The sequence below is a fragment of the Globicephala melas genome, chromosome 19, assembly GCF_963455315.2.
Source record: "Globicephala melas chromosome 19, mGloMel1.2, whole genome shotgun sequence".
Lineage (NCBI taxonomy): Eukaryota > Metazoa > Chordata > Mammalia > Artiodactyla > Delphinidae > Globicephala > Globicephala melas.
In genome coordinates, this window is record NC_083332.1 from 25,410,176 (window position 1) to 25,437,470 (window position 27,295).

At 39.8% G+C, this 27,295-nt stretch overlaps 1 long non-coding RNA gene across 10 annotated transcripts in view; it reads left to right on the forward strand.

The window, feature by feature from the left end:
• The window catches only part of LOC138842422 (uncharacterized), a 569,596-nt gene that overhangs the window by 492,918 nt on the left and 49,383 nt on the right, over positions 1–27,295 (forward strand). For 3 of the 10 annotated variants that reach the window (XR_011376933.1, XR_011376944.1, XR_011376942.1), the window contains 2 exons: positions 690–782; positions 9,044–9,174. The exons of 1 other annotated variant lie outside the window; for it this stretch is intronic. This is a non-coding gene — a long non-coding RNA (uncharacterized lncRNA). Of the gene's footprint in view, positions 1–689; positions 783–7,405; positions 7,533–9,043; positions 9,221–14,114; positions 14,549–27,295 lie in introns of those variants that run through there. 6 more of the 10 variants (XR_011376931.1, XR_011376945.1, XR_011376943.1 and 3 more) reach the window with 4 other exon arrangements.

Sequence of the window (27,295 nt, forward strand, 5' to 3'; positions counted from 1 at the left end):
TCCATGTAAGATAGAAGGAAGAACTGCCCTGGTTCTAAGTGCTTATTAATGAACAGTACTGCATAGTCCATTAAGGCCCAGGAAAGAACCATGGCAGCCAGTGATTGGTGGGCTGGTCACAGGATCTAATTTTTGTTACTGGTCAGTAAAAGCAGGAAGAAAAGCCTCCTCAAATGGGAGGGAAGGAAATTACAAGTTTGATAAAAATAAATCACCTTTGAGCTTTCAAGCCTTTTCAGTTGAGGCTTTGGTTAGTGTGGGTGACAGCGCTTTCTGTCTGCTACTTGGCATGCGGTTATCGGGAGCCATTTGTAACACTCCCATTTTGTCTGTGAAAAGTCATTTTAATTGAAAAATCATTTACCCATAAAATTATTATCATCAATACACATTCCACCAAAGGCCTACATTATGACCATAAAACAATTTGTAAGTAGATTCATTTTACCCACTAAATCACTTTACTTTATGTTATGAACAGAATGATTAAAGCAAGTTAGCATTTTGTTGGCAAAGTAATTACATTATTATGCATTTCATCCACACAGATACTTATACTACTGAGTCCATTTGTCTTGTTGACAGAACATCTATATGTATTGGACAGAATGCATTTTATTTAGTTGATGAGATTAATTTTATTCACCAAATGCTTTTAAACTTAAGCTTAATTTTTTTTTTTGTCACAGGAATAGATTTGATTATGGGACAAAATTAATCTTGGCTACATGATCTGTACTCATAAAATTTCTCCAAACAACCTACACAAGTATGCAAACAAAGTAAGTAAACAAGTAAATAAACAAAAACAGGCAGAAAATAATGGACAAGATCAAAGCAAAAGCCTTAAAAAATGTTCCGGGGCTTCCCTGGTGGCGCAGTGGATGGGGGTCAGCCTGCTGATGCAGGGGACACGGGTTCGTGCCCCGGTCTGGGAAGATTCCACATGCCGCGGAGCGGCTGGGCCCGTGAGTCATGGCCGCTGGGCCTGCACGTCCGGAGCCTGTGCTCCGCAACGGGAGAGGCCGCAGCGGTGAGAGGCCTGCGTACCGCAAAAAAATAAAAATAAAAAAATAAAGTTCCTCTTGAGGGCTTCCCTGGTGGCACAGTGGTTGAGAATCCACCTACCGATGCAGGGGATATGGGTTCGTGCCCCGGTCCAGGAACATCCCACATGCTGCGGAGCAGCTGGTCCTGTGAGCCATGGCCGCTGGGTCTGCGTGTCCGGAGCCTGTGCTCCGCAACGGGAGAGGCCACAACAGTAAGAGGCCCGCGTACCGCAAAAAAAAATAAAATAAAATAATATTCCTATTGAGTCAGTTTCTTAACTCTTTTATGTATCCGGGTGGTAGAGGGAGGATAAAATCCAAACATATCTTGAAAATATGGGGGTTGGAAATGATGGTGGAAGAAGATGGGCTCTTCCACTCTGAATAATTGTTCTGGGAAAAGGGTGAGCACAGAGTTCTTAAAAAGATCCACCCCAGCTGCTTGAACAGCTTGTTAGCTAGTGTCTACATCACTGACTTCCTTCAGTGCCAAAACACTGCCATAAGAGGTGACCAAATGGGTTTCCTAAAACCAACATGAAGACCAGAAAATGACTTGTGGGCATCTGGGGCTTCAAGCCCACATGTTTGCCCCTGGAAGTTCTAAGCTTTTTTTTTTTTACATCTTTATTGGAGTATAATTGCTTTACAATGGTGTGTTAGTTTCTGCTTTATAACAAAGTGAATCAGTTATACATATACATATGTTCCCATCTCTCTTCCCTCTTGCGTCTCCCTCCCTCCCACCCCTCTATGTGGTCACAAAGCACTGAGCTGATCTCCCTGTGCCATGCCGCTGCTTCCCACTAGCTATCTACCTTACGTTTGTTAGTGTATATATGTCCATGCCACTCTCTCGCTTTGTCACAGCTTCCCCTTCCCCCTCCCCATATCCTCAAGTCCATTCTCTAGTAGGTCTGTGTCTTTATTCCTGTCTTACCCTTAGGTTCTTCATGACATTTTTTTTTCTTAAATTCCATATGCATGTGTTAGCATATGGTATTTGTCTTTCTCTTTCTGACTTACTTCACTCTGTATGACAGACTCTAGGTCCATCCACCTCATTACAAATAGCTCAATTTCGTTTCTTTTTATGGCTGAATAATATTCCATTGTATATATGTGCCACATCATCTTTATCCATTCATCCGATGATGGACACTTAGGTTGTTTCTATCTCCGGGCTTTGAAGTGCAGAATCTTTCCTACCCAAGGCCAGCCTCTTTCCCCAGGTCCTCAGCAGCCACTAGAGGGCAGGAAATCACGTTCTGGTGCCTCTGACACCCCCGCAGCACAGTGCTGAGCATGCAGCAGTCATTCCAGAATGACTCTGGAGTCAGTCACCCATTATTCAACTTATATTTTCTGAGCACCTTACTCTGTTTCATATGAGATTCAGGGGTGAACAAAACTCTACCCTGAGGGGTCTGACCATCTGCTGGAGGCATCAGACAAGTATGAGGAGAAGATACTGTGTGGAGAGAGAATCCCTGGAAGTGAGGGAAAGTTCTGTATCTGATTGTGGTGATGCTTATAGTAATCTTTATTTTTAAAGAAAAAGCATTTATTCTTTACACTTATTTAAATGATAAGACAGACTTTATTCAGGCAGACTATCATGATAGAAATTGGGACTACTAAAATGACTTTGCTGTAGGGGAAAGAGATTGAGCTCAACTCTGAATATAACAAGGAAAAGTAGGAATTTATAGCCAAGGAGCAGGGTTGGGGAGAGGCAGAGCATTGATGGATGGAAAATTACTAAAAGGACACATCAAGTGTAAAGGGAGGGAGATTCTGCTGAAGGCTGGTCAGTGTGATCAGACATCCCCCAGGGGTTGTTGAGAGGTGAGGAGTTTGGTCAGCTATCAAGAGTTATCAGGTAGGGAGGGTTGGGGATTCTGTTCAGCAGGATTCTTGCTAACATTGGGCTCTTGAGAACATGTCCAAGGATACGGCGTAGTTGAAAAGACCTCAGAGGAGCATGACTAGAATTTGGTCAAGGAGAGAGTCTTTATCACTATACATGTGATAAAATGTCATATAACTATACACAGAAACATACACACAAATGAGTGCATGTAAGAACTGGTGAAACCAAGTAAGATCTGTAGTCCAGTAGTTAACTACATCATGCTAATGTCAATGTCCTGTTTTTGAGAATGTTCTATAGTTATATAAAATATTACCATTGGGGGAAGCTGGATGATAGATATATCTCTCTGTACCATTTTTGCAACTTTTATGAATCTATAACTATTTCCAGGTAAAACTACAGAAAAAATATTGTGTCAGAAGCACTGTGATGAAGAAATAGATAGTGCTGTAGAAATACAGAGAAGTGCTTGATTCTTGGAGGCTACAGTGAAGACTCCCTGAAGGAAATCATACCTTCCCAAAGGCAATAGATTTAAGTGCCAAGAGGGTCAGGCAGGAGGGGAAAATAGTGAAGCCTGGGGTTGCCAGAGCTAGGAATGGAGGCAACTGAATATATACCCAGTCTCAAGGCATTCAGAATGAAATTATTTTAAAAGGCTGGCAAAGCTCTGGATAAGCTGAGACTTAAAGGACACTTAGGACAAAGGGGTGTCAGGAGATAGGAAAAAGAGTCCTTAAGGCCTGAGGAATCTGGAAGGACAAGGGGAAGAACCTACATTGCAGTCATATGACCACAGGGCACCTTCTGTGAATGGAGTGTGGGGGGAGCTGGGCTACAGTGGTGATGGCATCACAGCAGGGTCTTTGTTGCCCTTCTTGGTTCACTGGCTCCACTGGACTCACAGCACTCATGTCTCCATGCTTCTCCCCCACAAAACACATACATCTTATTCTCCCAGGACTCTGCCAGGTGGTGCCAGTTTTCATTCAGGAGAACTGCCCCCCCATGCCCTCACCTAACCTGCATGTCTTAAGGGTGGAATACTGGACACTCCAGCGAGCTGGTAGGGTGTGTAGTTGAGAGGCTTTTGTCCATCAGCTCCCCACTCTAATCCATCTATCCAAATCACATATATCATCTCAGGCAATTGACACTCCCTGAAATGCCTACCTAACCTCACCATGCCAGGAGTTTTTCTCCCTTCCTTCCTTCCTTCCTTCCTTCCTTCCTCCCTTCCTTCCTTTCTTTCTTTCTTTCTCTCTCTCTTTCTTTCTTTCTTTCTCTCTCTTTCTTTCTTTCTTTCTTTCTTTCTTTCTTTCTTTCTTTCTTTCTTTCTTTCTTTCTTTCTTTCTTTCTTTCTTTCTTTCTTTCTTTCTTTCTTTCTTTCTTTCTTTCTTTCTTTCTTCTTTCTTTCTTTTTCTTTTCCCACAGAGTAATCTAGCTTTTCTGCCTTATAAAAACCATCCATATGTAGACAAAAGCTGAATAAGACAGCAAGTTATACATTGTAAAAGCTTCATAGTCAAATGCTCATGGGGTCCACTGGGAAAGGTCTGGGGCGTCTACAGCACCAGATAATTTAAAAATTGACAGTTGATTGTACTGGGTGTGCAGCTTGATGTACCTTGGCATGGAACACATACAGCAGCCCCATGGAGGCTGATACTATACTCATGCTCATTTTACAGACGAGAAAGTGGATGCACAGCAGGCTAGATAGCTTGCCCAAGGGCACATGCCCAGGATCCAAACCAGGAACTGTTTGACTCCATTCCACCAAAGAATCAGCTCCTCAGTTGTCATCCACAAGCAAGTATTGGCCATTTCCCCACTCTCCATCCTGGAACTAAGGGAGCCTGAAGTAGACAGAGTTTAGGTCCCTGCAATTCATCCGGACACATCTTCCTGACCTTTATGATACACCTGGAAGGCAAATGCACTCACTTGGTCAAGGAAATCCCTTGTACCAAGGGCAAAATCCCTCAGTACCCCTTGGTCTTTCTGGAGACATATGGAAGCTTTTCAACAGTAACATTAATGCAATCTTGGATGACATTTCTCTCACTTAAGAAAACAAATGGGGAAAAGGGCTTTTGCTTACAGTATATTAAGTTACTTCAAATTACTAGAAGCCATTTTGCCAGTGGGTTTTCTGGCAAATTTGAATATGGATAAGGACATTTTACTCATCTGCCTGACACTTTGATAAAATACTCTCCAAATGGAATGCCAGCAAGCAGAGCAGCATGTATTTTCATCTCCAGTGTGGGTTTTTTATGAAATGTAAGCACCACATTATTACTGATCCCTGGAAAAATAGGTCATAATGAGTCTTGAAGAATTTATAAAGTTGAAAATTAGGTTTTAAAAGAAACTATGCTCCCTCTGTCCCATCTCCATCATTGAAAAATTAAATGAGAAATTCCAAAATCCAAACTCATGAACAAGAGGAATTCTGTGAGTCTAATTAGATGTATTGTAGTCTTGATTTTCATGGAAATAAAAACAGTCATCATAGAAAGAATTGCACAGTTATATGTGAAAATAGTTTTGTATAAGTATTGGCTAAGTCTTCATGACACCAAACCATCTGGTCAATGCATTCAGAGGTCTAGTTCATCACTCACATATTGGACAGATAAGACAATGAAGGTGAAAGTTTTCTACAAACCACTGCTGCCAGGGGTTTTAGAGACATCAACCCTGGTTACTCATCAGCATCATCAGAAGTGTATGTTAAAAACAAAAGGCCTTGGCACCATCCCCCAAAATTCTGGTTTAGTAACCTTAGTGTAGGATTGAGGAATCTGCATTTTTATGAAGCACTTAATCCATTCACATTGCAGATGGCCCTGATCGGGGTACCACTGATCTATACACTGTGCTTTTTGCTCAAATACTTAACTTATCTGGGGACACAAGACCACAGATGCCCTGTCTCTGTCTTAACCCAACCTGCCAATTTCCACCCATTTTGAATTTCTACACTTGAGTCTATGATCATTGAAGAATATGATCTTACATTACTTTTGTGCTTAGTATTTAAAATATCTTTCCTATGTCTACTCATCTTTAAAAAAAAAAGAGATACCAATAGTGCCTATCTTATAAGATGTTAATAAGAATTAATAAGATAATGCAATAAAGAGCTTGCACAGGACTTGGGACACAATATATGTTTAATAAATGTTGCCTATTATATTGTTCTTGTTTCTGAGCCATCATATAAGAGGAGGTATTCACTGTCTCCACTGCAAAGGAGCATTCATCCAGCATAGATAAATTGCTTAACTTTGTGTAAGACCCAGGAATTTTCATAATTTCTGCCATATGGAGTTCTGCTGAAAACCAGAGTGCACCTTTGCTTATCTTTCAGACTTGACATGCGGCTTTAGTCCACAAATTCCAAATCCCTACCTTCCTGGCCACTCACAAAGGGCCCACCAAATATTCAAGCATATTTCCAATATCCACTTTATTCATAATAGCCAAAAATTGGAAAAAATGCCTATCAGCAGGAAAATGGATAAATTTAGTATATTCATCTAATGGCATATGACATAGAAAATAAGAAAGGGTAAACTACTGACATATAGTAACATGGATAATTCTCACAGACTTTAAGTTATGCAAAATAACCCAGACACAAAAGAGTACACACTGTATGATTCCTTTTATGTAAATTTCAAAAACTGGCAAAGCTAATCCATGGAGATACAATTCAGGACATGATTATCTCTAGGGCTTATTAGTTGGGAAGAGACAAAAAGGGAAGCCTCTGTGGTGCTAGAAAGGTTTTATGTCTTTTTCTGGTGATGCCTACAAAGATAAAAATTAATTCAGTTGTATATTTAAGATCAGTGCAGTTTGTAAATTTTACCACATGTATTATACTTTAACTTAAAAATTTAAAGCATAAGATGCATTTTAATGCTGGTTTTAAGTGAAATTTTACACCCCTCTAAACTTATCTGTGTGTGAGCCTCAGCTTCCCTTTGAAGCAGAAGTGGTCCAAAGTTGATGATAGGAACAAGCAGAATGAGAAGGTTTTCTTGTCTCATCTTCTCCCTCAATTTCTCATTCACTCTCCCCTCAGTATTTCTAGCCTTGTTTTCAAAGCAGCAAACAATTATTTCATGTTCATTAATAGGATCATTCCACTGCCTGATTTATCTGACAAAGCAGTCTTTTTCCTGAATGCCTAAATCAAATTTATTCCTTTTCGATGCTGGCCAATTACTCCTTCTCCTAGCGCCCTGTCCAGCACACACAATGAATCGTACTTGGCTCAAAGTTGGATGCAGTTTCCTTCCAGAAGCTAATTAGAGAATTGCATTTGTTTAGTCTTCTGACAACCAAAATCGACCATAGACCCTCTGATGACTTATTAAATAGCCAAAATTGAAAATTTTGCCTCAGGAAAGATTTCCAGCTGAAGTTAAGGAAAGTAGTAAAAGTCTCCTTTTATCCACCACAGAGTTGTATCCCTGTTTACTTCATTCAAACCTTGACTCATCTCAGAGGCTTTCCAGAAGAAGTAGTCTGAGCTGGAGTCTCAAAATCTGTCTGCTTCCTGGGCAAAGTAGACCCACCTGACCAGCTGCCTCTATCATGGCAGGTATGGCCCCTGCAGTTCATTCATTTACTCACTCATTCATTCACTTAAGAAACATTTATTGAGAACCTACTGCACTCTGTGTAAACAGCAAACAAAACAGAGTCTCTGGCCTTGCAGAGCATATATTTTAACTGGAGAGATATAAAATAAATGAGATAATTTCATAAACTGATAAATTATGTGAATAAATAAAATTGGGAAGTAGAATTAAGAATGCCCAGGAGAATAGAGCCACTTTCTACAGCATGGTCAGGGAAAGCCTCTTTGAGAAAACAACATTTGAGCAGAGACTTGAATGAGGAGAAGCAGTCATCTATGCGTGTGCTGAGGAAATCATTGCCAGCAAAGAAAAAATCAGTTTCAAGGACCCGAAGGTAAAAACACTTTTTTGTGAGTTCTAAGAACAGAGAGAAAGGGAACCCAAAAAGGAATCCCTGATCTTATCCCACTGCCAGGACTTCCTGGCAGGACCTTCTTTTTTGATATTCAGCAGTGGCCCTGGACAAGACCATGGCATCATCTCCTCCAGAAAAAAATGACAACTAAAATATCAGCATCCACTTATGATTCCTTTTCCAAAGTCCTGTTGGTAAAACTCCTGCCCTCCCTGTCCCAATTCAGGCTCATCTGAGACCTCTACCCTCTGAAGACCAACAGCAAGGCTTCGATTAGGCTGGATTGTTTCTGCAGACACCCCACAAAGAGAGCTGTCCTCTGGAAGGAAGTGCTGAAAAAATCTCTAAGGCTGAGTCAACACAGCAGGGAAAATCAATAAGCCAAGATCAATGGTATCCTAAGCCATGAATTAGGATACTATTTACAATTCTTTTTGCAAGATTAATTGTAGGCTCGCTTTTAAGTAACATGCCCTTTCTAATCAGAAGCATCACTGCCCAGAAGAAGATAATATGCTGGGGTTTCACATCTGGCATTCCACATAATTAAGATTTCACAGTTCAAACAACTGTTTGATATTTTATTCCTTAAACTGAAGCTGTTGATCAACTTAAACAGGACTGTGGACATGAATAGATACTCAGCAGGGATTTGGTGACATCACACATTCAGTTTCTAATGTTTCTCCCCAGTTTTCATGTCTCATACAAACTGGCTAAATCCATTTTGAGTGTTCACAGCCGTTAGATTCCCTAAGCATACCAGAAAATATCAAAGCTTCACAGATGCTCAACAAGCATCTTATGTTTCTCGAGCAATGAATGATGCAATAATAGGACTGCAAAAGAAGTAGAAAGGCCAGTCCTAGTGCTTAAAGAAGCATTAAGTCCTATAAGGGAAAGAAGCTCTGGAAATCAAGAGAGGCAGTATAGAGCAGTGGTTAAGAGCACAGATCTTGAGGTCCAAATCTTAGTTCTGTCCCTGAAAAGCTGCTTGACCTTACTCAGGTGATATCACATCTCTAAATCTGCTTCCTCATCTGTAAACAAGGAGCAATTTCAGAAACTATCTATGATGATTCTTTTGCATTTTCCCCTCCAGATTGATTCTTCACCCTTCTCTGCCCAGCTCTCTGGCCCAGAAAGGTGATCTTCCACTCATGCTGCAGTTTCTACTTGTGTTTCGCTGATGCAAGGCAGCTGCAGGAGGATGGAGAGTGAGAGAAAAGAGAGGTCAGTGCATTTGTGCCTCTCCCCATCCCCTGAAGGAGTAATGTGGGTGAGTTTCTTCATCTCTGACAATAACTTCTGTTATGCAGCTCCCCTCCAATAGCTACAGATTCACTGACTCTGGTATTATCCCTCCTTCTACTTGCATCTTCAGGCCAAGAGGATGCTTTAAGTTAGGTTCTCCAGGAAGCAGACTCTGAAATGAGATTCATGTGCAAGTAGTTTATTAGTAAGACTCAGGATCAACCCCTGTGGGGAAAGGAAGGAATCAGGATTGGGCAGAGAGAGTTTACAGTCTTAAAGATTTCTGCTGACTCTATGGACACCTCTGAAGCTGGGACAGACCTTCAGAGTTGTCCCAAGGGGACCAGGCTCCTGTCCCTCTCATATAGATCAGACATTGGATGCAGGTGGTTTTCTTCAGCCAAGGCAGTTCCCAGAGTGGTGGCTGCTAATGGCTGGCAGCTGGCAGCACTACCACCAGCTGCCTAGAATTTCTCCTGGCCTGATGAGGGACTTGGACAGAGCACTCTGCATCCACTACAGAGTGATGACAGCTTTCCTCCACTGTCAATGCCTTGGACATCCCCACTTAACTTTTTATTCCCACTCACATCTCTGTACATAGCCACTTACTTAAATTCCCTTTGAATTTCTATTGGTTTTGTTGGAACTCTGATGAATACAACCCCTCATCGGTTCATTGTGAGAGTTACACACAGTGCCTAGTGCACAGTCAGGATTCCATAAGCACTAATTATTATCCAGAAGTGAGTCCTAAACATTTTCTGGCAGTGAGCATTTCTCTACCCCAGGACTTCCATGAGTTAGTGGCCAGGTTGACAAGAAGTCCCTCAAGGGAGCCCAGTGGTGGGGTAACTTGAAGTTGAGGATGTTTTCCTAAAGGAGCTGATTTTGAGCAGGCTTTTAAGTGTCCAAAACAACGTGTTAGTTTAAGCTTATTCTATCAAAACAATGGATGCACTTCATTCATTCAAAGATGAAATTTGAAAGACATGACCCCTGCTCTCACAGAGTTTAAAGTCCAGGGGCAGAGAAAAAATATATAAGGAATCAAGCAAAACTGTAATTGCAAATTGTGGTACAGGCAATGAAGGAAATGTACTGTTTACAGAGAGAGAGAATAACAGGGACAAGGGAACTAAATAGACAGGTGGACAGGGAAGTCTGTAAGGAATCAACATTTAAGCTGAGATAACTAATGAATATGTTAGTCTCAGGGTCATGCTAGTTGGGGCAATCTACTCATAGTGCTCAGAAGGTGCAGAGAACCTGAGGTGACAGAGGAGCAGAGAGGACATGGGGGAGGGAATGGTCATGGAGGGCATGTGACATGAGGTAAGATCACAGAAGGAGGCAGGGACCAGGTTGCAGGGCCTTGTAAGCCATGACAGAGATGTGAGTTTTTCCTCCAAGTGCAATGGGAAGTCACTGGAAGGTATTAAGCAGGGAAGAGATATCACCTAATTTATGTTTATAAGAAATTGTGGTGACTATTATGTAGAAAAGGGACTAGGAATGGGCAGAGCAGATGATTTTGTATCAAAAGATCAGCGGCGATGGTTTGGACAAGCATGGTGGCATTGGATTTGGAGGGAAGAGGACAGGTTCAAGTTATATTTGGAATTGATAATTATCGGGGAACAAGGGGAGATAGAGAGGGAGAAAACAAGGACCATTCCCTGGCTTAAAAAATGAAGTGGCTGGTAGTGACATGTACTGGTTGGGAAACATGGCAGAAACGGGTCTGGGAGAGAAGTCAAAGGTTTCATTTTGCACATGAGTTTCAGATGTCTTCAGGCAGAGATGGCAAGCAGGTGGATCATAAGAGGCATCCAGCTTGGGAACGTGGGCATCAGTGGTGACCAGAAGGTATTGAAAACAGAAATGAATTAGATAAACTGGTAAAAGAGTGGAAAAGAAGATAGTAATTCCCCTAACCCAGGGAAATTCAACATTTAGAGGTTTAATTCAATATTTATTGAATATTATTTGTGTGCAAATCTTAAATGTTGCTGCATGAATTATTTTATCATGCCTATTTCATGAATATTTCTATTTAAATTGTTCAACATTTTTCCTGGCTACAAATATAACTGTTTGCCTCTATATCTGAAATGTCTGGACCACTTCTGGCCTGCATGCCATATCCATACCTTTCATAGGTGACTATGAGTTGTTTAATGCCCTTGCAGGAAGTAGCAAACAACCATCTTCAGTGTGATGTTGAATGCCATAAGGATCAAGACCAAGGGGATTTCCAGACCAAGAGACACTATTTCTAGAGATACCCCACCGGCCAGAAGCCTCAGTGGTCATCTCTGGCTAAATTCCACCCCCCGGCCCCATATGGGTGTATGGCTCAGCTTGATAAGCTTTGGAGCTCTGTGCAAGTCAAAGCCTGTGGCCCTTTCCTCCATTAGTGTTCCCCTTGCCAACAGACCCCAGTTTGTCTCAGATGTTCACACCATCTGGTTTCCGGAGAGATCCTGTAAGCAGAGCCACCTGTTTCTTGTTACAGTGTCATTAGAACAATTATGGCAAAGGTAAAACATGAACATGCATAAATCAAGTCTCTTTCACACGGCTTTCCCACGGAGGGTATATACTGTCTTCTTGATAATTTTTCACTGACACCCTCTATCTCCAAGCTCCTAACTCCAGACCAGTCTGGAAATCAACCAAGTAACTCCCAAAATTCAATCAAAGACAATGTAAAAGCAGGTCCTAGAAGTGAGGGAAAAATACTTGGGGTGTAAGAAAAAAATACTTGGGGTGCATTACCCCTCCCAGGAGCATTTGTAGCCTATAAGAGATCTTGCTAGGAAGCAATAAATGCGAAGACGTTAATTGCAGATGGAAGACTCTCAACCATCAACATGTAAGAAATTTGAGATCTAGAACACCATCTAATGCCAATTAATCAAAACATTCAGGGACCACCGACTTTCCAATAAAAAATAGCCTCACATGCAAAGAACTCCTCTCCAAGAGCTGGGCCTGAGACATACAGACAAGTCAACATCCCGTCCATCTTAGAGAAATCAGCCTTTCAGAATACAGAAGGGGAAAAGGTAGGAAAAAGAGCTTATCTTTCTTTATCAGATACTTGAGATTTACAAGACATTTCTGACCACCCAGGAGGCCTCAGTGTATTAATTCTAGATTGGAATGGAATGATATGCAGAGCTTTCCACAAACATTTTGCTAGTGCGGTAGCCCTCCCTCCCGCCTCAATCTAGGCTGAGACCAAACACTAAAATATCCCAGGACCTAAGAGCAACCTGCTTGCCAATGGATAAATATTTGATACAAGTGTTTCCTTTTTTAAGAGATGAGTAATCAAATCAGACCTGAATTATCCAGATTTCACACATTTTAGCATAAAATTAATTAGTTTGAAGAATTATGCAGTAGATAAACACACCAAACAGCTAGGCCTCCCCAGTTGCATGTTTACATTTTACACCCTGCTCCTTTCATTATCCCAAGGAGTTGCCTGTAGCATGACTTTCCCATTAAGGGAGAGGAACCTACCAAATAATTTCATTTTTATGTCTGCAGAGCTCCTGATAAACTGACAGAGGCATCGAAGCTCTCTAAACACATTTTATTTTCATTAAAAAGCTAATCTAAAACCAATCAACCAAGACATATATAGAATGGCTGCACAGAATAAAAATGTGTGGTTCCTCTAGAATACATGTTAAAACAAATCCACAGTAATTATTGAAGTAGACAATACCTGCTAAAGAGGATCTGACTTTAATGCAGTTGACACTGTAGTGTGTTTGCAGTAATGATGGACAGACTGTAAGCTTGCATCTGTCTCACTTATATTGCAACATTAGCAACATAGGTGTTTGTGTATAAATTGAATTACTCTTTGCAAATAACCCAAATATGAAAAGGATTCAAAACCCTGGAAGAATGAATCAAATCTCTCATTGCCCAACATAAATTGGTCACTTTTGTGGTCACTGCTGTGCCTGAATGAACCCAGAAGCATGTCAGAACCAGGCTAAATCTATGAAGGAAATTATTGATGAGAAATAGCAATGAGAAATGAGATATCAAACTGGGTGTTGGTGGTATTAATTGATAACTGGTAATAAAGAAAGAAAATATTAGTTCCCTTCATATCAGCAGAAGGGCTATGTGTGAACCCCCACAGTTAGTGACAAGCTTTCAATGATAGCTTTATTGTTGGTCATAATTTGCAAATGGAAGTGGTGAGTAGATCTCGAGCTCTGTCATGGTAGAAGCAAGCACAGTTGTTGTGGCATGACCCCATATCCCACCAGCACTTGGCTACCGTGTCCCGCTCTTCCCAACTGTGCTCAGAATGGAACCCAGAATTCCTGGAAATGTTCCCGCATCAGCGCCTGGTATGAGGGCATTTACTCTATTTCCAGAATGGCTTAGCTAGGAGTGGAAAAGCCTCTACCTAGTCAACGCAATCCATCCCCTTCATGACTGTGTTAACCACACAGGCATGTTTATGGAGCACTTATCCTCTCTGGGAGCAAGTCCTCCCAGCAGCAAATCACCGCAAGAGAAAGGACAAAGGGAAGCCATTTCTCCCTCTGAATATAGAGCCATTGTCACTCTGACAGACCCACACATCATTTCATTTGAGACCCAGCCGACTCTTTTGCTCTCCCTGGTTGCCATCATATAAAATAAAATAAAGGAAACCTCAGTGGAACAATTAACTGTCTGAATATATGAAATGCTTCAGAGGAAAGTAAGACCTTATAAACAAGTCTTCCCTTCACAGCACACTCTCCTCCTCGATTTCAGTGAATAAACGGAAATGTATTTTCCACCTCATAATTGGAACGAATATTTTATGTTCTGAAATGAAGCTAATGCATGCTATAAATAAAATCTGACTGTGCTTATCTCCCTATTTTTGGTAGCCTGTGTATCTCCCAGGAGCCTAGGAAAATTCCTGGCTGAACCAAGAACATCTGGCTCTGAGGATGGTATGGATGGCACACCTGCTCTGTGGGCATAATGTGCCTCCTGAATCATTTTAGATGCCTTGGTCTGGAACATGTGGGCTCTCAAACCCAAGATCTATCTTGTAAAAAATAATAAAGGTAGGGACTTCCCTGGTGGCACAGTGGTTGGGAGTCCACCTGCCATTGCAGGGGACATGGGTTCGAGCCCTGGTCCTGGAAGATCCCACATGCCATGGAGCAACTAAGCCCGTGCACCACAACTACTAAGCCTGCACTCCAGAGCCTCTGTGCCACAACTGCTGAAGCCCGCGCACCTAGAGCCTGTGCTTTACAAAGAAGAGAAGCCCCTGCTCTCCACAACTAGAGAAAGCCAGCACACAGCAATGAAGACCTAAAGCAGTCAAAAATCAAATTAATTAATTAATTTTTAAAAATTAAAGATATTTTTCATATCAAAAATCCAGATTTTTATCTTCTTTTAAAAAAAAGCATTTGTCAACACTGGGCCCACATTCCTTCTCAACTACAAAAAATGCTGGCTCCAGCTGACCTTGAGCCCTCCAGATGAAGAGTCCTGGGAACTCCCAACTGTCTTCCAGTGTCAGTTGTCCAATGCCAATTGCCATTTGTCATTACACTTATGCTATTGTAAGGATAAAAGGAAAACTGACATGTTTTTTGGTCCCCACCTCTCTGTCAAAACTGGTGAATAGGAAGGTAGTCTGAGGAAGTTGCCTGAGTCAATAAGATTGGAAAAGAGTTTATTCCTAAAATGTGGAATTCACCTACTAGTATCCTGCTTCATCACTTATGTCGCCTTTCTGGGGAAGTGCACATTTCTATTGGAGGAGACCTCACAAAGTGTGCTCTGACTCAGAACAGAAGGCACAGTCACCAACACACAACCTCTTGTCCATTGTCAGAGGCAGAAAGTACCAGGCAAGGCTGGGAGAGAAAGAAATGATTTCTAGTTCAGTCTTTCACCAAATTTAATACCCTTACCCTAAGCCAAGCTTCCTCTTTCACTCAGCTTAGATGTCTTATAGTTTATATAAAAGTACACTATGTGGTTCATGACTACTACAATTACACTGGTTAGTTGTTAGCTTCAACCAATCTTCCAAAGTTTGAATGGGTTGTTCTAGGTGTGAGGTGAAGAGAATGCAGCAGAGGGACAGAGAAATGCACTGGAAAATGGAGATACCAAAAATCCTTCTCTTCTGTACACTATGGTCTCAGGGGATCTAAAACAAAACAAATACAAGTGTGACTCCAGAGGGAGAATTCCTGGACTTGTTTTCCTAATTGGATAAAGCCTTCCAAATGAAGAGGCCTCCTGATACTGCTCCCTGCTCTTCTCTGTCTCCTAGTCACTTTTCATTGCTTCTTCCCTTCAAATCCAACTGATTGGATTGTCAACACTTTTGTCAAAAGCTAGAAGGCTGACATGTTGCCAGAGGAACTTAGATCATGAATCTCAAAGTAATTTAAATTACTTTTGCTGCTGGTAAAAATTAAACCCACATTTCTGGCACTGTCAGAAACAAAGCCTTCCTCTCAAAGCATGTGTTCTAAGCTTTATTGGAACTTATGTATGTAAGATTCATTGAATTTTTCCAGATGATGTGGAAATGGAGACTGGAGAGACTGGTGACCCATGGATGCTCCAAGGGGATGAGACTTGTAACTAATTGTTATAAGTTACCCAACTTTCCACTTCTCATATCAATTTCAGGACCACAAAACCATTATCTAGAGATGATTGGCCAGGCATGAAAATCAACAAGCCCACCCTGAAAATGAAAGTTAAAAAAAATGTATTAGAAGTAATTAATAAGGTATAACATACACCCATGCTGGTGTGTTATCTCTCAAAGAAATATGCTTAAAGGACATTTGCCTTTCCTCCAAGGCTTCCCAGACAGATCATGGAGCTTGGCAGGTCATAACACTAGGACAACAGACAGGACCAGCTGGCTCAACACTTACTAATAGCATCAGGAAATGTATCAACTAGCTTTTGCTACATAGTAAATTAGCCCAAAGCTTACTGGCTTAGATCAACAAATGTTTATCATTTCTCATGATTCTGTGGCTGGCTGGGTGGTTCTTCTGGTCCAGATTAGGTTCGCTGATCTCTGCTGTACTCTATCATCTGTGGATGGTCTAGGATGGCTTCACTCAGGATGGAGACAAGTTCCACCCCATGTGGCCTCTCATCCTCCAGCAAGCTAGCTCAGGTTCATTCACATGGTGGCCTCAGGGGTCTAACAACAGCAAGAGATGGAGCTGCAATGCACAACTGTTTCTCAAATCTCTGCTTGTGTCACTTTTTGCTAATGTGCCATTGGCCAAAACAAGTTACATGGTGAATAAGGTCCATAATTTGTGGCCAGTTTTGCAATTTACCCTACGGAATTATTAGATTACCTGCTTAGGACTCGAAGGGAGTCAGACAATTGAAACATGAAATATCAAAAAATATTCAAAACAGAGGTAGGAAGAATTGTCAGAGTCTAAGGCTAGGTTTCCCCCAAAACAGACTGAGACAAAGATTCGGGTGCCAGTAGTATATTTGGGAGGAAATCTCAGATAACAGGGAAGCAGGGAAATGAAGAAGGTAAAGGGAAAAAGTGTGTTAGTGAGCAGGTTATCACTGTGAGCAACTGGGTGTCCCATCCCATTGGATACCTCTGGGAGATGATGTAGACAGCATGCCTTAGAATTCTCCAGCCCAATGGGCAAGAGTGCTGGAATATTGATACTGCTTTCTGCCCATTGTTAATTTAGGGATGCTCCAGGGGGCAAAAATTCCTAGAGCTTCTGGCCAGTCTGCATGTAACCCGAGCAGGTTAGTGGCCAAGAAAGCCCTCAGGCAAAGAGTAGGAAGTCCTGGGTAGAGTCAGCATGCAAGGATACAGGTAAGACATCGACAGCCTCTGCTATGGTGAAATGACCTGGATGAGGCAGTTGGGTTCACATCCCAGCTTCAGTACTTATGGTGTGGCCTTGGATAAGTTACTTCATCTCTCCATGCCTCAGTTTCCTCATAATAGTACCTACCTAGACTTAGGTAGTACCTAGACTTGTTAAGAGAGTTAAAGAGATTCTTCTATATAAAGTGTTTAGAACAATTCTTGGCCATGCTAAGTGTTAATGCTATTGTCACATAAATTTGTGTGTGTGTGTGTGTGTGTGTGTGTGTGTGTCAGGATCCACCAGAGCTTTCCTGCCTAGAGCAGACTGTGGTTCCAAGAAAGCATTTCAGTAACACAGAGGGAAAGAAATCCAAGAACACTCTTGCTCTCTGAGCTGAAATAATTAAACTCTTAAATACAGAAGCTAAGACCATTTTTATTAATAAGTTTTTAGCAGTAATGAAAAACAAGTTGCAGAGCATACGTAAATAAGTAGGAGAGAAAGCCTGATGCCAGGGGAGAAACTTAAATTAAATTTCAGTAGGAATCATCATCTCAGCATTTATATCCTGGAGCCAGGCAAGCTCACGAGATACAGTACAGGGGAGAGGGCTGCCAGGGCAGGGCGGCCACCTGTGCCCCATCTCCATCCCAGGGTAGTTAGCCTAGCTTTTCCCTCCTTTCCTTGATCCCTACAGGAATGTATCCACTGAGAGCTGGATACATTATCATCCACACATTTCAGCGTTTGCCCCATCGAACAGCTAAAGACTTAGAGGCTCTCCTAACACTGTTTGCATTAACTTGGGTTTATGAGAATTTGTTTGGGGTGAGAAGTCTGCAAAGAAGCCTAAGCCAGCCTCAGAACTGAAAACACTAAATAGACTATGAGAGGAGCCCGTCCTTCACAGCACATTTCCAGAGGTCTGCTGCCTGAAGCCTTTCCTGCTTTCACCCCACTTTCTCTGCACCCAGCCAGACTCCATGCAGTCAGAATCCCTGAGCAAATAGGACAACACATATGAAAATTTCAAAACATAATTAAAACTCATGTAATATATTAATTCAATGTGTTCACTGTTAGAGCTAGAAGGACTGAACTTGTCCAACAATTTGTAGGGGAAAATGTAGGCCCATCCTCTAATAACAAATTCTATGTTTCAAGCAAGCCCTAAAAACCTTATCAGCGCTTTATGGGACCAGCAGTGAGCTCATCTTTTCATGCCTGTAGTTGACACCAGTTGTTCTGGCTGCCCATCATTCTTTCACCCTTCTTTTAATGAAGTGAACCTCTGGGTAATCATACCTCCCTCATTCTCACTCCATGTCAGTTAGGAAATATTGACCCAACCCCCCAGCCCCAGAGGATGACAATAATGGGCTTTAACCAAACAGCATATCCTTTCTTTTTGCCACAGTGATTGATTCTTGGATGGGCATTAGACCTAAATCAGGTCAGTGAAGGTCAAGCCTAAAATTTCTCTTCAGCTACCTCTTTTCTGCTGTAAATGCAAAGAAAGCTGTAGCTCTTGAATTAGTGACAGTCATCTTGAAGCCATGAGGAAAGAACCATCAAGAGAATGGAGCCAACATCAATGAAGTTGAGCCAAGAAATAAACAAAGAAAGTAAATCCTGGGCATACTGTCTGAGGCTGGATCAAACTATCCCTGAAGGGAGACTAACTCTGTATTTTTCAATTACACAAGCCAATGAATTCTCAGTATTGCTTAAACCAGCCTGGTTTTTAATATGTACCAAAATATATACCTGAAATAGAAGACCCTTCTGGATTAAGTCCTCTATGTCACTGCCCATCTTTTCTCCCTCTCCTTGTATAACTGCTGAGATAGAACTGCAGGGAACAACAGTTCAGCCATTCCCAAACAGTGTGTAAGACTCCATGAGCATGGTGCTAACCGTAAAGTCCCCTTCCTTATAAAATGGAGAGAGTAGAATCTACCTTACTGAGTTGTTTTGAAGATTAAAGAAGGTATTGTGCATAAATTGCTCTGCACATTGCATAACACATATTACGTATGCAGCACATTTTTCTTTCATTATCCAAAGGCACTGTTCTACTGCATCCCCATCATGTGACAACGGCTCTGACTTCAATCACAGTAAGTTACAAGTGAAAAATAAGAATTAAGATTGAGCCACAAATAAGCAATCTACAGGGACGGGCAAATGAGGAAATGCCCTTGAGCACAATATTACCTTTTCCATGAGTGTCAATCCTGGCTCCTTGAAGCTGAGAAGTTAAAGGCTGGCATTGCCATGGAACAGCTGGGGTTTTTTTGTTTTTTTGCGGGGTAGGGGAGAGAGGACTTTGAAACTTGGCAAATTTCCAGAACTTTGGTTTTACTGACTTCTATTCCTCTCTCCCAATGTCCCTGAAAATTCCTTCTCCTACCCTTCCCTAGCTGAAGAAGTACCTAAGCAGTTATCACCACCCTTCAGATGGCCTTAGCCAGACAGGAAGAGTGATGCCTTTCTTGAGTGTCAGGGGCTAAAGGAGTTTGTGCACTCCAGGGTTCTGATGCTAACCTCTCTCTGCCTGTCCTTTTCAAGTTGCTCCCCCTTCTCTTCAGGAGATACCAGAGTCCACAGATGTTGCCTCACACCTCCTGCCCATCCCAATGTTCTTCTTTCCTCCAGAGGCCCCTTCTGGCCCCAGGACATACAATAACTGCCCCTGCATTGATCACTAAACACTTCACTATATACGACTCGACACAGTGAGTTTATAGTAGTGTCTAACTTACCTCCTGGGGAAAGAGACCATGTCCTCTACGTGTTTGTATTTTAGGAGCTTAAAGAGTAAAATTTCCATGTGTCTTAACATCATAAAGTCACCATTTTCTGAGTCTCAGCAAATCCTCTATCATCATCATCACTATCATTTACCATCATCAAAACCACATCCACTTGGGTTTCCCAGAAAAACCACTTTCCTACCAGCTCTAAGTGAAAACATCTCTTTCAAATTCTATTTGCTTTGACCCGCTATGCAAAGATCATAGATTAACCCAACTACTTTACTTAACTACTTGACCAAATAAAACTTTTACACTTTCACAAGGGATGTTCAGATGTGTCCATTCATTTAAATATAATCTGAGTCCTTAGAAAATAGAATTCCTTTCAGTAGGAAGATCTGTTTTGTACTAACTGTGGGCATGTGCTCCCGAAGTATGCAGAGAAAGGAGTAGGAGAGAAGTATGCAGAGAAAGGAGTGGAGAGATATAGTCAGGGAAGAAATGGAGGAGGGAGAGGAAGAGGAAAAGGAGAAAGATATGAAGGAAGTTTTTTCATGAACACTACTATTTAGTGGAAAGTTAATGAAAGTGCAACATTTTTGAGACTATATTTCATCAAACACACTTTCAAATAGCCAATTATAATGATAAAATGGTGTTTGCTGTCATAGAGGAAAATACTAGATTTAATTTTTTTTAAAGAAATTGTATTTCTCCATCTGCCTTATTTCAAATGAAAAGCAAAAAAAAAAAAAAAATTTTTAAACTTCATCTCGGTTTCTCTCAACTTGAAAAAAAATAATGCACATACATTGTCTATCTCTAAAAATAATATAAAAACATTTATTCAGTATTAAAAAATTGTCAAGCAAAAGGGCAGTAATGCAGATAAAAGATAATATTCTGGGATGTCATAATCCAATCACTCCAATCTTAGAAATTGCAGGACCATAAGCATTTCAGGGCATATTTTTTATTGAGGTATAACTGACAAATAAAATTGTATATGTTTATTTATTTATTATCATCAAAATTGTATATGTTTAAAGTGTACAATGTGATGATTTTATATATATTGTGAAATGAGTACCAAAATCAAGTTAATCAACAAACATCTATCACCACAAATAATTATCTTTTTTTTGGTGAAAAAATTTTAAGATCTACTCTCTTAGCAATTTCAATATACAATACAGTATTATTAACTATAGTCACCATGCTGTACATTGGATCATCAAAATTTATTCATCTTGTAACTAAAACTTTGTATCCTTTGACAAACATCTCCCCATTTTCCCCACCCCCTTGTCCCTGGCAACCACCATTCTAATCTGTTTCCATGAGCTCAGTTGTTTTTTTTTTCATTCCACATAGAACAGATACAATATTTGTCTTTCTCTTTCTAGCTTATTTTGCTTAGTATAATGCCTCCCAGGTTTATCCATCTTGTTGTAAATGGCAGGATTGCCTTCTTCTTATGCATTAATAATATATATATCCACTCCTCTTTATCCATTCATCCATCAATGGACATCTGGATTGTTTCCATATCTTGGCTATTGTGAATAATGCTGCAATGAACATGAGAGTGCAGATAGCTCTTCAAGACATTGATTTCACTTCCTTCAGATATATTACCAGAAGTGGGATTGCTGGATCATATGATAGTTTTATTTTTAAACTTTTGAGGAACTTCAATATCATTTTCCATGATGGCTATAACAATTCACATTTCCACTGAGAGTGCACAGGGTTCGTTTTTCTCTACATCCTCACCTACACTTGTTGTCTCTTGTCTTTTTGATAATAATGATCCTAACACGTGTGTGGTTTTGATTTACATTTCCACAACGATTAGTGATGCTGAACACCTTTTCATGTAACTGTTGAACATTTGTATATCTTCTTTGGAAAAATGTCTATTCAGTTCCTTTGATTATTTTTAAATTGGATTATTTATTTTTGGCTCCTGAATTGTATGAGTTCCTTATATATATTGGACATTACCCTTTCTTTGACATATGATTTGTACATATATTCTCCCATTCTGTAGGCTGCCTTTTCATTTATTATTTTCTTTACTGTACAGAGGCATTTTAGTTTGATGTAATTCCACTTATTTACTTTTGCTTTTGGTGTCATATATAAAAAATCATTGCCAAGACCAATATCAAATAGCTTTTTGCCTAATTTACTCTGGAGTTTTATGATTTCAGGTCTTAAAATTATTCTATTTTGAGTTAATTTTTGTGAGTAGTGTAAGATGGGGTTCAGTTTGATTTTTTGCATGTGGATATCCATTTTTAAAATACCTTTTATTGTAGAGACTATCTTTCACCATATATTCTTGGCATCATTGTCAAATATTAGTTAACTAAGATGTGTGTTTATTTCTGGGATATCTATTCTGTTTCACTGGTCTATGTGTCTGTTTGTTTTTTTTTTTTACCAATACATAATGTTATGATTACTATAGCTTTATAATATAATTTGAAATTAGGATGTCTATGCAGCATTATTTACAATAGCCAAGACATAGAAACAACCTAAGTACCTAAGTGTTCATCAAAAGATAAATTAATTTTTAAAATATGATATATAGCTACCCACCAGCAGTCCCTCCCATCAGGAAACTTACACAAGCCTCTTAGATAGCCTCATCCACCAGAGGGCAGACAGAAGCAGCAAGAAGAACTACAATCCTGCAGTCTGTGGGAAAAAACCACATTCACAGAAAGATGAAAAGGCAGAGAGCTATGTACCAGATGAAGGAACAAGATAAAACCCCAGAAAAACAATTAAATGAAGTGGAGATAGGCAACCTTCCAGAAAAAGTATTCAGAATAATGAGAGTGAAGATGATCCAGGACCTTGGAAAAAGAATGGAGGCAAAGATCGAGAAGATGCAAAAATGTTTAACAAAGACCTAGAAGAATTAAAGAACAAACAAACAGGGCTTCCCTGGTGGCACAGTGGTTGAGAGTCCGCCTGCTGATGCAGGGGACATGGGTTTGTGCCCCGGTCTGGGAAGATCCCACATGCCGCGGAGCGGCTAGGCCCATGAGCCATGGCCACTGAGCCTGTGCGTCCAGAGCCTGTGCTCCACAATGGGAGAGGCCACAACAGTGAGAGGCCCGCGTATCGCAAAAAAAAAAAAAAAAAAAAAGAAAAAGAAAAAAGAACAAGCAAACAGAGATGAAAATACAAGAACTGAAATGAAAACTACACTAGAAGGAATAAATAGCAGAATAACTGAGGTAGAAGAATGGATAAGTGACCTGGAAGACAGAATGGTGGAATTCACTGCTGCAGAACAGAATAAAGAAAAAAGAATGAAAAGAAATGAAGACAGCCTAAGAGACCTCTGGGACAACATTAAACACAACAATATTCTCAGTATAGGGGGCCCAGAAGGAGAAGAGAGAGAGAAAGGACCTGAGAAAATATTTGAAGAGATTATAGTTGAAAACTTCCATAACACAGGAAACGAAATAGCCACCAAAGTCCAGGAAGTGCAGCAAGTCCCATACAGGATAAACCCAAGGAGAAACACACTGAGACACATAATAATCAAATTGGCAAGAATTGAAGACAGAAAAAAATTATTGAAAGCAGCAAGGGAAAAAGAACAAATAACATACGAGGGAATTCCCATAAGGTTAACAGCTGAGATTAGAAATCAGTTACAGGGAAGAAACGTAAAAAACACAAACACATAGAGGCTAAACAATACGTTACTAAATAACCAAGAAATCACTGAAGAAATCAAAGAGGAAATTGAAAAATACCTAAGACAAATGACAATGAAAACATAATGATTCAAAACCAATGGGATACAGCAAAAGCAGTTCCAAGAGGGAAGTTTATAGCTATACAAGCCTACCTCAAGCAACAAGAAAAGTCTCAAATAAACAATGTAACATTACACCTAAAGGAACTAGAGAAAGAAGAACAAACAAAACCCAAAGTTAGTAGACGGAAAGAAATCATAAAGATCAGAGCAGAAATAAATGAAATAGAAACAAAGAAAACAATAGCAAAGATCAATAAAACTAAAATCTGGTTCTTTGAGAAGATAAACAAAATTGATAAACCATTAACCAGACTCATCAAGAAAAAGAGGGAGAGGACTCAAATCAATAAAATTAGAAATGAAAAAGGAAAAGTTACAACAGACACCACAGAATATAAAGCATCCTAATACTACAAGCAACTTTATGTCAATAAAATGGACAAACTGGAAGAAATGGACAAATTTTTAGAAAGGTATAAACTTACAAGACTGAATCAGGAAGAAATAGAAAATATGAACAGACCAATCACAATTAATGAAATCAAAACTGTGATCTAAAATCTTCCAACAAACAAAACTCCAGGACCAGATGGCTTCACAGGTGAATTCTATCAAACATTTAGAGAACTCTTCCAAAAAATTGTGGAGGAAGGAACACTCCCAAACTCATTCTATCTGGCCACCATCACCCTGATACTAAAACCAGACAAAGATACTAAAAAAAAAGAAAATTAAGACCAATATCATTGAAGAATATAGATTCAAAAATCCTCAACAAAATACTAGCAAACAGAATCCAACAACACAGTAAAAGGATCATACACCATGATCAAGTAGGATTTATACCAGGGATGCAAGGATTCTTCAATATACGCAAACCAATCAATATTAAAAAAATTGAAGAATAAATACCATATAAGCATCTCAATAGATGCAGAAAAAGCTTTTGACAAAATTCAACACCCATTTATGATTAAAAAAACTCTCCAGAAAGTGGGCATAGAGGGAACCTACCTCAACATAATAAAGGCCATATATGACAAACCCACAGCAAACATCATTCTCAAGGGTGAAAAACTGAAAACCTTTCCTGTAAGATCAGGAACAAGACAAGGATGTCCACTGTCACCACTATTATTCAACATAGTTTTGTAAGTCCTAGACTCAGCAATCAGAGGGAAAAAAAAGGAATACAAATTGGAAAAGAAGAAGTAAAACTGTCAGTGTTTGCAGATGACATGATACTATACATACAGAATCCTAAAGATGCTACCAGAAAACTACTAGAGCTAATCAATGAATTTGGTAACGCAGCAGGATACAAAATTCATGCCCAGAAATCTCTTGCATTCCTATACATTAATGATGAAATATCTGAAAGAGAAATTAAGGCAACACTCCCATTTACCATTGCAACAAAAAGAATAGAATACCTAGGAATAAACCCACCTAGGGATACAAAAGACCTGTATGCAGAAAACTATAAGACACTGATGAAAGAAATTAAAGATGATACCAACAGGTGGAGAGATATACCATGTTCTTGGATTGGAAGAATCAATATTGTGAAATGACTATACTACCCGAAGCAATCTACAGATTCAATGCAATCCCTATCAAATTACCAATGGCCTTTTTTACAGAGCTAGAAGAAAAAATCTTAAAATTTGTATAGAGACAGAAAAAGACCCCAAATAACCACAACAGTCTTGAGGGAAAAAAAACAGAGCTGGAGGAATCAGGCTCCCTGACTTCAGACTACACTACAAAGCTACAGTAATCAAGACAATATGGTACTGGCACAAAAACAGAAACATAGATCAATGGAACAAGATAGAAAGCCCAGAGATAAACCCACGCACCTCTGGTCAACTAATCTATGAAAAAGGAGGCAAGGATATACAATGGAGAGAAGACAGTCTCTTCAATAAGTGGTGCTGGGAAAATTGGACAGCTACATGTAAAAGAATGAAATTAGAACATTCCCTAACACCATACACAAAAATAAACTCAAAATGGATTAGAGACCTAAATGTAAGACCAGACACTATAAAACTCTTAGAGGAAAACTTAGGAAGAACACTCTATGACATAAATCACAGCAAGATCCTCTTTGATCCACCTGCTAGAGTAATGGAAATAGAAACAAAAATAAACAAATGGGACCTAATGAAACTTAAAAGCTTTTGCACAGCAAAGGAGACCATAAACAAGACAAAAAGACAACCCTCAGAATGGGAGAAAATATTTGCAAACAAATCAACAGACAACGGATTAATCTCCAAAATATATAAACAGCTCATGCAGCTCAGTATTAAAAAAACAAACAACCCAATCCAAAAATGGGCAGAAGACCTAAATTGACATTTCTCCAAAGAAGACATACAGATGTCCAAGAAGCACATGAAAAGCTGCTCAACATCACTAATTATTAGAGAAATGCAAATCAAAACTACAATGAGGTATCACCTCACACCAGGTAGAATGAGCATCATCAGAAAATCTACAAACAAATGCTGGAGAGGGTGTGGAGAAAAGGGAACCCTCTTATACTGTTGGTGGGAATATAAATTGATACAGCCACTATGGAGAACAGTATGGAGGTTCCTTAAAAAACTAAAAATAGAATTACCATATGATCCAGCAATCCCACTACTGGGCATATACCTAGAGAAAACCATAATTCAAAAAGACACATGCACCCCAATGTTCATTGAAGCAATATTTACAATAGCCAGGTCATGGAAGCAACCCAAATGCCCAACACCAGATGAATGGATAAAGAAGATTTGGTACTTGCATACAAGGGAATGTTACTGAGGCATAAAAAGGAATGCAATTGGGTCATTTGTAGAGACGTGGAAGGATCTAGAGACTGTCATACAGAGTGAAGTAAGTCAGAAAGAGAAAAACAAATATCGTATATTAACACATATATGTGGAACCTAGAAAAATGGCACAGATGATCCGGTTTGCAGGGCAGAAATTGAGACACAGATGTAGAGGACATATGTATGGACACCAAGAGGAGAAAGGCAGGGGTGGTGGTGGTGGTGGCATGACGAATTGGGGAATTGGGATTGACATGTATACACTGATGTGTATAAAATTGATGACTAAAAAGAAGCTGCTGCTCAAATAAATAAATAAAATTAAATTAAAAAAGTTTTTAAATTATATATATAGAGAGAGAGAGACAGAGACAGAGAGACACAGAGAGAGAGAGAGACAGAGAGAGATACACAGTGGAATACTTTCAGTCATAAAAATGAAGAAATCCTGCCAATTATGACAACATTGCTGGATCTTGAAGGCATTATGCTAAGTGAAATATGTCAGAGAAAGCCAAATACTGTATGATCTCACTTACATGTGAAATCTAAAAAAAAAAAAAAAGAAAAAAATCAAGACATGTAATACCTCTAGCTTTGTTCTTTTTTTCTCAGGATTGCTTTGGCTATCCAGGATCTGTTGTAGTTTCATACACACAATTTTAGGATTTTTTTTCTATTTCTGTGAAAAATGCCATTGGAATTTTGATAGGAATTATACTGAATCTATAGACACTTTTGGGTAGTATGGACATTTTAACAATGTTAATTCTTCCAATCAATGAACACAGGAGATATTTCCACTTATTTGTGACTTCGCCAATTTCTTTCACC